General features: G+C 30.4%; 1 pseudogene across 1 annotated transcript; it reads left to right on the top strand.

Annotated features, from left to right (window-relative positions):
• Positions 1-131: 131 nt before the first annotated feature.
• On the top strand, positions 132-12275 carry LOC145168173 (chitin elicitor receptor kinase 1-like; annotated as a pseudogene). The gene is made up of 11 exons (XR_013741750.1): positions 132-808; positions 5451-5519; positions 5701-5853; positions 8108-8310; positions 8898-8987; positions 9485-9581; positions 9732-9883; positions 10502-10593; positions 10809-10947; positions 11049-11147; positions 11929-12275. The product of XR_013741750.1 is annotated as a chitin elicitor receptor kinase 1-like (transcript).
• The last annotated feature ends 338 nt before the right edge of the window (positions 12276-12613 follow it).

Below are 12613 nucleotides of genomic sequence, written 5' to 3'. Positions count from 1 at the left end.
TGTTGACGATTCCTTTACAATTCTTTATGCTATCAAACAAAACCAACATGTAATCAATCTCATCTCTCTAATTTAAAATATAGTTAATCTCTCAACTATTTGAAGTTTTGAACTATAATACATATCTTTCTCTCTCTACATGCACCCATATCTCTTCATTTCTCTCTTCTTCTTTTTCTCATGAACAATATATCAAAGAGAAAGAAACGTATATTAGAATTGGGATTTTGGGTTGTTTTCTTCTTTGTAAAAATTGAATCCAAGTGTAGCAATGGTTGTGATCTTGCCTTGGCATCATATTATGTTGCACAAGGATCAAATCTCACTTACATAAGCAAAATTTTCTCTCAAACAATCCTCGAAATCCTTAGATACAATCCACAAATCCCGGGAGGCGATAGCATAGAAACCGGGGCCCGGATTAACGTCCCATTTTCTTGTCTATGTCTAAATGATGAATTTTTAGGCCATACTTTCAAATACGAAACTCAAGTTGGTGATACTTATGGTAAAATTGCTAGTGAAGTTTTTGCTAATCTTACGGATGAGTATTGGGTCCAACGAGTGAATTGGTTTGAAGCCGAACAGATACCGGACTTTGTTGATATTAATGTAACAGTGAATTGTACATGTGGCAACAAACACGTGTCAATGGATTACGGGTTGTTTGCAACATACCCGCTTCGACCCGATGAAGATTTGCAGTCTATAAGTATAGAATCAAGTGTCCCGACGACGTTGTTGGAGCGGTTCAACCCAAGATCCAATTTTAGTGCCGGGTTGGGACTAGTGTTTGTGCCGGCCAAAGGTTAGTTAACTTTTAAACTTACTTTATTTAAGTGGATTATGAATAAAACTAATATATTAATGCGATTTATACATAATAAAGTTATATATATATATATATATATATATATATATATATATATATATATATATGCCCTTGATAATTTTGTTGGTTTAAGATGGAACTTTACTATAGAATGTTGCTTTGAATATTTGAGATTTTTTTGTGCATAATATAAGGTTTTTTTTTTTTTTTTTTTTTTTTTTTTTTTTTTTGAAAAAGGCATAACATATAAGTTAATGTAGCAAATATCATATTGGTAAAAAAAACACTCGAGGCTATTTCTGCATAAGTAAAGAGGTTAATGGGCAATAATCTATGTCTAAATAATAATGTATGTTTTATAGATTTTGAATGAGATTAATGACCATTATATATTTATATTTCAAAAAATAAATGTCATCGTATTATAGATTTTAACTTTATTTATCAATTTAATCTGATAGAAATTGGGAGGAAAAGAAAGAAGACAAACATGAAAGTTGTTAGTGTCTTAATATATTAAACCAAGTTTTTCTTACTTAACTCATTAAGTCATATTGTCAAGATTAAGTAAAAAATCTGTATATAATTGTCAAGATTAAGTGTTTTATTCATTAAGTCTATTAAATAAAAAATGAAACCGATATGCAAAATAAATAAATAAAATAACACAGGAAATGGGTATAAATAGACAAACAATATTATCATTATTTCTTTCTATGTCGTTTAATGATGCAAATTCACCCGTGAAATAAAAATTAAAAGTGCCCTAATAATATGTGACAAACATGTCAAAATATACAAAGAGCATTTTAAATGTAAAAGATAAAGAAATAATCTACAAGTTCAATAAATAAAAACGTACATTTAAATTTACAATAAGAAATTTGATAAAAGTTAAACTATTAGGATAATTTTATCATTTTATGACGAGCATTAGTCTTTTGTTTTTAATTTTCTTCTTACTTACTAAATTAAATCAAATGTTAAAATCCGAAGGATTATACATTATACATATCATTATTTTATATAAACTAGAAAGGTTATCCCCGCTACGCGGGGGCCAGAAGCTTTCAATGTTGTTTCCGAATTGATAAATATGACAGACATAGAAAGTGCAAGGATGAAAAGTCCGGGCTTTGCCCCGGACAAAAAATGTAAAAGTTTTGACTGCAAGGACCAGAAGTGTGAAAATGGCTAAAGAATTAAAAGGGTAGGAATTAGCAACTTTTTAGAAAAGGGATCAAAGTTGTCAAACCGTTAAAGTTTTGTGGCCAAACTTTAAATATTAAAAGGTTCCAAAAAAGTGTAAAAATATTGATTGCAATGACCAAAAGTATCAAAATGGGTAAAGAATAATGAGCAAAGTTGCCAAAAAAACATCCAAATTTAGTATTCCTAACTTCCAACAATAATACAAAGACCAATTCTGCCAAAAAAATGGAAAGTTGAATGGAACACAAACAAAAGGACATGAATAAATTAATTAAAGAAGTACAGGGACCGGATATATAAATCAAGGGACCAAACCTAGACAAAATATGTCAACTTCACTATTCCTTTCTTCCACAACTTTTATATATATATATATATATATATATATATATATATATAATAATAATAAATAAAAACATTCAAACATAAATAATCTGTTAGACGTCAAACCAGAGACTCAAGCGTCCACCTGTTGACTCCAAAAAGACTTATTTCTCTACTTGGATTTGGACCAAGTCGCCTCCCATTTAATACTTCAGAGAGCCAGAGAGGAAAGAAACATTCAAACATAAATAAACTCTTAGACGTCAAACCAGAGACTCAAGCGTCCACCAGTTGACTCCAAAAAGACTTATTTCTCTACTTGGATTTGGACCAAGTCGCCTCAACTATATGTGTTGAAGATACTATAAACCACACTTTCTTGTTCATTTCTGTAGCTAATTCATCAAATTTTCCATCTGGGCATCAAGTTAATTTCTCTAGATTACCTTAAACTAATGCCAAATCAACACAATTTCCCATCTTACGTCTTGTTAGTTTTTCCGCATTCAAGCTCCTACTGTTGTTAATTTCCCTGAATTCGTTCCATTTCTTACCATGAGTAAAATCAAATTTCCAGTACAGTTTTTAGTGTTATTTCTGATTGTTAATCGAATCGAATCAAGATGTAAAAACGAATGCCTTGCTTTGGCTTCATACCGGATGTGGGTAAGATCAAACATCACATTCGTATCGGAAATCTTCTCCACCAAAATCCCCCAAATTCAAAGTTACAACCCCCAAATCACAAATCCAGACACAATTGCTGAGGGTTCAAGAGTAAACGTACCTTTTTCGTGTTCCTGTGAAGATCGAGGTTTTCTGAGTCATCGATTCGTCTATAATGTTAGTCCCGAGAACACCTACTCGTGGATCGCAGGGACTGGCTTTTCGAATCTCACAACTGTAAGTATGTTGAGGAATTACAATACGTATAATGAGTTAAGCATTCCTTTAGGTAGTGAAGTAAATGTTGTAGTGAACTGTTCTTGTGGGGATAAAAGTGTTTCTAAGGATTATGGATTGTTCATCACGTATCCGATTCAAAGTGGTGAGAGTTTGTCCTCAATTGCTAATGAAAGTGGGATTAACGAGAATCTTTTGAGGGTTTATAATCCGAGATCGAGTTTTGGTAGCGGGGATTTGGTGTTCATTCCTGGAAGAGGTAAAAAAAAAAAAATCGTTGATTTTGTCTCTTTTCATTTTTTTTTTCTCGAATAGTGTAAGTTCATGCTTACCGGGCCGGATTGCACGTGCAACTGGCCCAATGAAAGAATGTCTCGGTGCCGGTTTTTATCGAGTCTGGTTTAATAACCGAAAACATTATTATTTTATTATATAGTTTAATAATTTATTAACACTTTTACATTAAACATTATTAATTTATTATATAATTTAATAACAGAATATAATATTGTTAAATCACAGATTTGTATTAATTCTTCTAGAAAGTTACAACGGGAGTGGTAAATATTAGTAAAAAACAAAAAAAAAAAATATTAATCATAATAATCATATAATAATATAAAAATATATAAAAAAACTAGTAAACTAATAAAATACTTTATATATAGAATCTAAATTATAGACTGATAAAATACTTCGATTTCCAAAAAAAGAATCCAAGTGTTGATACTTTCCAGAAAAAAATACATATATATCCTTCGTATATCAAGTTTTCTTACCGGCACATAATATTTGAAAAACAAATGATGCACAATCTTGTTTTAATTTTTGTAATCACCACAGTTGAATCAAGATTAGTGTTGCTTCTTTATCACATATAGGGCGTGTTCGGTACGGAGCGATTGGGAGCGTTTGGGAGCTTCTAGCTTCTAGCGTTTGACAAAACGCTCCGTTTTGAACAAAAAGTATTGTTTGTCACTACAAGCTTGTAGCGTTTAGTTTAGACAAAACGCTCCAAATCCAAATGCTACTTCATGTAACGTTTAACAAAACGCTACAAACTACAAGCTACCCGCTAACAGCTAATTTTGTCGAACACGCCAATAAAAGCTTAAACTTAAACTAAGGATGGGGAAGTGGTGTCGAGCTTACCTCAGCTCACCAAGAATGAACAAAAACTTTTTCCGTGGTTAGGAAGCAGAGAAGAAGATAGGGAGAAGAGAGGAAGAAGAAAGAAAGAGTGGCTCGTGGGAGAAGAGTGATTTTCTCTTTCATCTTCAAGAGATTGTCGAGTTACAACACCGAGCTCATCATGTCGAGCTGAGGAGATGGTGTCTCAGCTCTGTCGATGCAATGTCAAGCCCTACTCCGCATAGCCTAAAAACTGATGATTACTCTTAGGTGTTGTTTGTTTTTCAAAGCGAAAATGTCTGAAGTCTGCGGACCACCTCTACAATCCTCTGTAGCAGAAGAGGTGGACCAAACGACTGCAACATGTAATAAAAAGTTTGTTTGTTTTTTAACGTCTGCGGACTGCTACAATAAGTTAAAGTAATGTGTGAAGATGTTTGAAGCAGATGGTCTAGTGTTGCGCCACGCAACACACGCGCATCAGTTTTTAAGTTAGAAGTCTTCTGAAAAACAAACAGCTGCGAATGGTCAAGTGTTGCGCGTGTGCTACGCGGCGCAACAATAAGTGGTCAGAAGTGGTTTTTTAGAAAAAAAAAACAAACAGCACCTTAGTATAAATGCAAAAATTAATCATATTTTCATATATATATATATATATATATATATATATATATATATATATATATATATAACTATAGCATCTTACTTTCATTTCGTCGTAACATAAATTGTATCAGCTTACAACAATGTTATCAAAATCCAAATACAAAACAATTTAGATTGCAAAAATTAGATAATAATTGATAAATGTAATGTTCTTATAAGATAAAAAACTAAAATACAAATGCTATAATTAAGTAGTTTTCTAAAATTTAAATGTTTAATATTGAAAATACAATGTTTAATAACAAAAAAGTATAAATATAATGTTACATTAAACAAATAATTTAAAGTATATTTCACATCAATGTTACCACGGAAGATTTGTTGCGTAATCTATAGGTTGATAATTAGCGCTTAACGTTCTCTCCTTTTTATGTAATTACAGATCAAAATGGAACTTTTCCGCCTTTGAAGACAAGGTAAACTATAAACCTTGACTTTATTCTATTTAGGGGCATTTCCTCTATTTTATATCTGATTTTGGTGTTTTGTTTTTGCAGCACAAAGGGTTGTCTTCTTTGCCTATTCACTCAATGAAATATATATATCTTTAATTAAGTTCAACTTCTAAGTCAAATGAACAAATTGTACATGGTATATTTAAGTTAATCATGTGGTAGTGGTGATGGTTGGAGCAGGTTTATCCGGCAGTGCCACTGTCGGAGTATCTGTTGGAACGGTTGCCGGGGTTCTTTTGTTGGGGATTTGCATCTACTTTGGATTTTACAGAAGGAAGAGGGTTGCGGAAGGATCATTTCTCGAAGAAAATGCAAACGAACATCATCTTGGTAATCTACTAATTCTATTAATTTTTTTTTTGTTCTGTTTTTTGGTGCTTCTATGAAATTTCATATTGATCTAAAAGCATCTCGAGACCTGATTTCGGATTTAAGCATTTAGGGACATAAATTTTCATTTAAAAACAAAGTCAAAAAAATATTTAATATGATAAAAAGTACAAAAAAAACTTTCAATATTTAAATTATTTTGAAGGTAATACTAGATTTTTAACGATGTAATTTATTAAAATAAATAAAGCTTTACATTAAATAAAATTGATTGTTGGTACTTGACTAATCATATTCATAACCACAATCAAATAACTAGTTAATCAAAACTCAAAAGCATGGATACAGGTGATTTCAAATTTACCTGAATAATCAATTTTTCCAAACAAATTTTTACCAATATTCAAAAATCTTACTCATATTTAAATGTTATTTGTGACAACATAGTACAACTATGTGTCAAAGTGAATATTTCATCTTGTTAGTTGTTTCTAGGAACATAAATGAAAAGAGAAATATTGTGTAAATATATATGCATCCTTTTTACTAATTGTACCACTCTTCTAATATTGTGTTTTTTTGTTCATTTTTTTAGTTTATTTAGTTTTTTATTGTTTTTTTTATTAAGATTATCTTTATTTGATTTATTATTACTATTATTATTATTATTAAAATCTATTATAACTAAAATAATGAAACAAAGTTTGTTTTTATTTATCGTCGGATGTATTGATAAATTGATTATTATAATTGTGTGGTGCATTATAGGTATTATGCGAAACATAAGCTTCGAACACTATACAAGGTTTCCCTTACAGTTCAGACTATTCATATGTTATTTTTCCGATTACAGCTGTGTTATTTTTTCGTTTGGAACATTCGTATGTTATTTTTCATTCGAACTATCCTTGTATTATTTTTTCCTTTTGAACTATCATTGTGTTATTTTTTTCGGTCGGATTATCTATTTTTGTCCAAAAGGAAAAATAACACATTGATAGCTCAAATAAAAAAAATAACATAGAGATAGTCCGAACAGAAAAATAACACATAGATAGTCCATACAAAAAAATAACATATGGATAATTCGATCGAAAACTGTAGTCCAAACGAAAAAAATAACACAATGATAGTCATTTATTCGAACGTCTGCCAATTATTCAAACGTCTTTCAATTATTCAAACGATTGTATGTATAAATATAAATTTGACCCACTCTTTCTACAACACAAATAAATATAGGAAAATAATAATAATAATAATAATAATAATAATAATATTCTAAAGAAAAGACAACAAAAAGACAAAAAAAAAATTTTTAAAAAAAATGGTCAAAATCCTTTTTGATTTAATTAATATTAAAGTAACTAGTTGTAAGAACCATGTATTATATGAGTTAATTTAAAAAAAAATTTAAATATAAAGGTCAAAATATTTGAGAACTTTAAATTTATAAGAAAAATAATGATTTATTATACTGTAAATGTTTTTTATCTTTTAAATTTAAACAAATAATTTAAATAAAGAAAATAAACTAATAAGCTTTAATTTTGAGAATTTTGAAATTAAAATGTAAATTTATTAGTGAAATTAATATCTATTTATTACTATATTTATTGAAATTATTACATTAAAATATTATGTGAAATTTAATAAAATAGAAAAACTCATAAAATGACATGTGGAAAAAAAATTATTCAAAATAACCACAAAATGACATTTGACAAATTGAATGAGAGTGTGACAAGTGGCAAAAAAATCTTTCATTTATTAGAGAGGATTAGAGGGTAATTAAGGATTTTGAGGGATTCAATTAGTAAAAGGGGATACATATAGCAACACTCGAGATATTTTATGGGTGCTACTATATATATCCTCTCACTCACAAAAATTACCAAATTAATGGTTAAACACTATTCCGCTCACAAGGGGCATACAAAGAAATTTGAGGGGTTCATATAGAATTATCCATATTTTATTTGGTCATTTTATCTTGCATTTCAATCACATTTCACCGACCAACGAGTCAAACCCTTGACTCGTTTCCATATCAACTTAAAAAGGGTAGGATAATATTAGAAAAGTGTTGCATGGACTTAACGCTCATTTTTAAATTCTAAACAACATTAAAGTCACGAACGAAAAGGAATTAAATTAAAAGAAAAAAAATAAACTTCTCTATATTTTACTCTAATTGAAAGAATAATGAATAATACAAAAAAAATGTAAGTTTTTGTTTTTTTTATGGATTTAGCTTCGGATAGCAATTTGGGAAGAAGGGTGGAGTCAGGTCATCTTATTGGTGGTGCACCGCCAGGTGTCACCGGTATAACCGTGGACAAGTCGGTGGAGTTCACATACGAGGAGCTATCCAAGGCTACTGATGAGTTTAGCATGGCAAATAAGATTGGCCAAGGTGGTTTTGGAGCTGTTTATTATGGAGAGCTTCGTGGCGAGGTTTGTGTTCTTGATTATTATTATTATTAATATTATTATTATTATTATTATTTTGCTTTTATATTTTACTGTTCGGATAAAGTGTAAATTACAAGTTCCTATCCTTTTGTTTTGTTATCTTTTTTTTAGGATATGGTATAAAAGTTTTATTTTTTGCTTTTTGGGTCCTTAAATCACTTTTTTAACCCTTTTCGTCCTTGAGTTGTCCAAGTTAATAGTCAGTATCATTTTTCATAAATTTTAGGGATTAAATGGATTTACTAGACCAGAAAAACATCAAGTGAACATTTATACCATGTCGAAAAGTGACATAATACAAAGATGGAAAACCTTGTTTAAAAAGTATTTGAGAAAATGACGAGGGAAAAAACAAATTGGGAAACTTTGTAAAAATTTAGGACTTAATGTACCATTTCCATGACTTTATCTATTAAGTTATTTTTCTGTATAAAGTGAAAAGGACACACCCATATATAACTTACTGGATTAAGTCATATCCCTATTGAATCCATTAGCTAAAAGAAAAACAACATGTTTATATTTTTGTTTTGGGAAGTTGATATTGTTTTGGTGTTGGACAAGTACAGAAAGCAGCAATAAAGAAAATGGATATGCAAGCATCAAAAGAATTTCTTGCTGAGTTGAAGGTCTTAACACATGTTCATCACTTGAACTTGGTAATATCTCAAAACTTGTGCACACTTTATTATTCTTTTTGTACCTTTTGAGAAATTATATAGAAACGTAATGGTTTCAAAATCGATTGTCGAATACTTTAACGATGTTCTTGCATTGTTGACCATGAATATTGTCAATCCTTGGTTTAGGGCATGGGTAGGGTCGTTTTGGTTTTTTAGAAACAAGAAAATACTTATAGGGGCCACCATAATAGTGCAAAAGTTTTATATAAGTCACATATCCATAAAAAGTGCAGAAATGGTCATCCAACTTTGTAATCTGTGTGATTTACACCAAATCCTGCCAAAATTATGCTAAAAATGGTTAAATGGTCATTATGCCTTTCAATTTCAATATTGAATTTCAAAGTCATTGAATGGAAATTAGTCTTAAATTCGGAGGTATTTTTTGTTAACATATATACATCGTATAAATTGGTCCTATTCTGTCATGTGCAATTTGAAATATGTATTTACAACCATTTCGAACTTTGCAGGTACGTTTGATAGGATATTGTGTAGAAGGATCGTTGTTTTTGGTGTACGAGTTTATCGAAAATGGCAATTTGAGTCAACACTTGCGAGGTTCATTGGGTAAGGGAGTAACGAAAACAAAAAAAAAAAAAAACCTTGTATAGTTCCATGGTTTTAAAATGTACATGTACAATACAGATATACAGATAAATATATACATATATGCTTGTGCTTATCATGTTTTTAACCACAAAAGTGTAACCTTTGCAGGGAGGCAGCCAATTCCATGGGCTACAAGGGTACTAATTGCCCTTGATTCGGCTAGAGGGCTTGAATACATACACGAGCACACAGTTCCCGTGTATATTCATCGTGATATCAAGTCTCCTAACATTTTAATCGATCAAAACTATCGTGCAAAGGTTTCCATTCCTATTACAACTATACTTTGAAACCTTGAAACAACTCCTTGACCAAGATATCATTGGCTTCAAGCCACCAAAAATGCAAGAAATTGCAATGTAGTTCATATTTATTTGTTTATTACAAATGTCATCCAAATACAAAACTAATGCTATTATTGGGTATATTTTTCAAAATAAATAAATAAAAAGTGAAAAAATATAATGCTGTAATAGATTTTTTTTTTTTTTTGGAAACGGCAAATGATTAAACGGAAGCTTACTCGCATATTTCAACGAGCACCCCGGGTTCGAGCTCCTTTACAGGGCAAACCCAGCCCCCATAGGGGTTTCCAGGGAAAATTTCCTCACATGTGGCACAAGTTTAAGAGGCACTCAAATTGGGTTTTGCAGGGATTGAACTCCCGACCTCTGACCCCACGTGGGTATTAAACCCGGTACCTCTTCCCAGCTAGGCTGGAAGTCATTGGTTGCTGTAATAGATATATATGAAACTAAGATGTTATTTATGATAAATAAATAAATGAAAGTATGTTACAATTACTTCCATTTACCCTTTTACAAAATACAAGTGAGAAAGTCACATATTATCAATATTTTAATACTAAAAACACGTAGGTTGCTGATTTTGGGCTAGCAAAACTTACAGAAGTTGGGAGCGGTTCCTTACAAACTCGTTTAGTCGGCACATTTGGATACATGCCTCCAGAGTAAGTTTTGAGTAAATTTGTACACTATTTTTTCAATAAAGATCTAATGTGAAAAAGGCGAAAATACATAAAGCACAACATATTTTCACCATTTTATCAGTTTAGCAACTTGTACTGATTAAATCATTATACTCTTTTTTTTTATTGTTCAAGAAAACATACTTATTGACCATATGTGGATTATGATCTGATTAAAATGAAAACTTTTGGTGCAGATATGCTCAATATGGTGAGGTTTCTCCAAAGGTTGATGTATATGCTTTTGGGGTTGTTTTATTTGAACTAATATCAGCAAAAGAAGCCATTGTCAAGGCAAATGAATTGTCTAGTGAGTCTAAAGGACTTGTCGGTTTGGTTAGTTCTTAATTTTTTTTCCACATATCTTGTTTATTCTTGACATTAATTCCATATTAACATTTTTCAATGACATTATTTTTATAACTTTGTTTGTATAGTTTGAGGAGGTCTTAAGTTTGTCTAATCCAAATGAAGCTTTATGCAAACTAATAGATCCAAGGCTTGGAGCTGATTACCCTATCGACTCTATCCGCAAGGTGAGTAAACAAAATAATCGCAATTGTGTTTACCTATTCACTAAATCCTTACTTTTGGTTATCGTGATTCTAAATTTCAAAAAGATTTCAAATAAAACCCAAATTGAAGAATCTTATGTATTAATTTTAGGTAATCATGTCACGTGTACAAAAAGTAAATTCATATTTTATTTTATACAATAAGAAAATGTTGCATTTATTTTGATACATTGATAGTAATAAGTGGTGGAATTGAATAACTTCAAGATAAATAAATAAGAAATATGTGTGGAATATGAAAGGGATAGATTGTAGGACACTGACATATTTATTTATTTCTATCAACGTGGGGAATGTATAATTTTTTGAACGACAATAACAATCTCTTTAAATTTATTTTATGCATTCAACGTATTTTTCTTATTACTAACTATAGGAATATATAACTCATACTAGTAATGTGCTTACATCTTTATATACATAAATAACAACATACTTACATTTGTATACTGATGATAACAATATGTAACAAATAAAATACATTACTCATATTGGTAGTAAAATATATGTACATTGTTATTTTTGGTATTATTGGTGAAAAATGTATGTAAGCTATTATTATTTGTAAAAAATGTTGGTACGCTGATATTATGGGAAAAAATATAAATACATTCCAATTATGACTAAAAAATAAAGTGCATTGCCCATATTGGAAAAGAGAGTTTGGTACGTTGTTACTTGTGATTTTTACAAGCTGAAACTGGAAAGCTATAAGTTTAAATCGTTAAAATTAAATTTGTAGATAGCCCAACTTGCTAAAGCATGTACACACGAAAACCCTCAATTGAGGCCAAGCATGCGGTCGATTGTGGTTGCACTAATGACACTGTCATCTTCAACCGAGGATTGGGACGTTGGTTCTTTCTATGAAAATCAAGATTTTGTTCAACTTATGTCAGGAAGGTAGTATAATGTTGTTATGCCACATAAGCATCCAAGTCATACGAGGTTGTGCCACATAAGCAACTAGACATGGTTTGATGAAAACTAGTATAATTCTATTTTCTTGTATATTTATTTGAACTCAATGTAATTATTAGCATAGAGTTATACTTTATTTTTTAACATCAATAAATAAATGTGTCCAAATGTAACATCCCAAATTTATAGAGTAAATTTTTCATTTTATATAAAAAAAAACATTCTAATTTCATTCTCAATAGAGTAAAATAACCATCAGTTCAAACATCATCAAATCATAGTCATGATATCAAAAGTGCGAAACATCTCAAAGAATAAAAGAAGATGTGATGCGATCATGTCGGGCTCTTCCCTTTGCTACCCGAAGCACCTGAAACATTTAAGTTTAAAACTATAAGCACAAAGCTTAATGAGTTCCCTCACGATGCTGTAACGTCCAGGTTTCTGGCTAAGCATTATTATGATGATGTAAGAGTTAGGGTCAACAATTGTAACCTATTTTATGT

Source organism: Lactuca virosa, chromosome 1, assembly GCF_052849685.1.
Source record: "Lactuca virosa cultivar CGN04683 chromosome 1, Lactuca_virosa_CGN04683_v6, whole genome shotgun sequence".
NCBI lineage: Eukaryota > Viridiplantae > Streptophyta > Magnoliopsida > Asterales > Asteraceae > Lactuca > Lactuca virosa.
This window is presented reverse-complemented; position numbering and strand designations above follow the sequence as displayed.